Genomic DNA, 1,505 nt, shown 5'->3' on the forward strand with positions numbered 1-1,505 from the left:
GACGCTTCAGTGCAATCTTCCACAGTACTTTACCTACCCGCTGCATCTATTTCCTCAGCCAGAAACCAAAGTTCCTTATTTTCACTGCATATGTGATAGAGTAAATGCTTTTTGGTTTCGACAGTGGAAGACGTTAACAGAAACAGTTGGATTAAACGAGTTTTCTATTATTTTCTTTCCCCTTGCCATTCCCTCCTTCCGTCCGTTTAATCTTTCTCTCTCTCTCTGATTGAGAAGAGCATGGCTCAAGCTACAGCTTTTACTGTCAGCAACTATTTTTTCTTCAATCTTTCGATCTTATTGTTATTCTAAACTGTGTTATCTTGCCGTGTGTGTGTGTGGGCACTCTGCAGGCTCACGCAAGCAAAACTGATGGCACTGCTTTCCTCACACTGAGTTGGACCATCTCAAGAAAACGAGTCAAATATACAATTCAGTTTGCGCGTCTATATTCGCAAAGCCCACGAGACTTTTTTTTGGGGGGGGGAATCGTATGGATACGATTATCTCTCATCTATTTCATTTTATTGTATGCACGAAATAAAATTAAATTCACGTATGTAACACAAATATATTGAGCCGTTCCATGCTTTGGGGAGAACGCATCGGTGATCTGTTCATTCGTTAAAGAGCCGTTGTCACCAATGCCAGTCCCTCTCCGCGCAGATGCCCCGTTTGTTAGGTATTGTTGTTCGAAAGCTCTCTTGCCTCTCCTGCCTGCTTCTGCGAGGTATAGGTCCACTTTGTAACTTCGAGAGTTGCAGTAATGACAGTGCTATGCCAACAGACTTAAGAGACACCCATTAGCTTCCTCCTCTTCACCATCTCCTTCTTCCTTACTCCCTCCCTTGCAACCTCTCTCCTCCCCCTGCGGGTTTTCTCTTGGTGCCTGTGTCAGTTGAAGCTTGGTCGGAGTAGAGTGCGCATAGGCTTTGAGGGGCTGGGAGTTATAGATGGGCTACAGAGGGAGAGGACCAGCTCTCACGCCTATCACATCCACTCGTTTGGCTGCTTACAGTGCTTGAACACCCGGGGCGACTTAACCAGTGCCCCGGTGTGAAACGCACAAGACTTGGACACAGCGGCATGGAACTTAAGAGTCCTATGACGGGGATTTAAATGTATTTTCGCGCATAGATGAGACTTCACACAGCGCGATGATATGCAAGGTGCTCTGACTGCTCTCAAGAACCATCTGAAGGATTCCAAACCAATGAGCGGGGTTTGAATAAGGGGCTGTGTTTCTCCTCTTCTTGTATGGAAACATCAGAAGAACTGTTATTTACTCACTGTCCATGGATTGTTTTGGTTTACTGTCGCACAGATTTAAGATATAACTCTATCCCAGCATTAAGTTAATGTGTGTTGCGCCACACAGAGTGGCGGCGGGTTCAGTCCTCAGTGACTTGTTTGGTTGTTGCATGTCTGTGGAGATGTGCTTAATGTTTTCGTATTCTAAATTTAATAAAATGAACATTTTAACATTTGGACAGCGCTAGTGGCTG

At 45.0% G+C, this 1,505-nt stretch overlaps 1 protein-coding gene across 1 annotated transcript in view; it reads left to right on the forward strand.

Annotated features, from left to right (window-relative positions):
• Positions 1 to 948: 948 nt before the first annotated feature.
• LOC143121356 (roundabout homolog 2-like) overlaps positions 949 to 1,505 on the forward strand; it is a 135,663-nt gene continuing 135,106 nt past the window's right edge. Inside the window, exon 1 of the mRNA XM_076281715.1 lies at positions 949 to 1,505. This exon is cut by the window's right edge and continues 187 nt beyond it. The gene's annotated coding sequence lies outside the window, so the exon portion shown is untranslated.

The sequence above is a fragment of the Alosa pseudoharengus genome, unplaced genomic scaffold (genome assembly GCF_046254945.1).
Source record: "Alosa pseudoharengus isolate Yale_2024_CS ecotype anadromous, Long Island Sound unplaced genomic scaffold, YU_APseudo_1.1 YU_APseudo_1.1_scf_13, whole genome shotgun sequence".
Taxonomy (NCBI): domain Eukaryota; kingdom Metazoa; phylum Chordata; class Actinopteri; order Clupeiformes; family Clupeidae; genus Alosa; species Alosa pseudoharengus.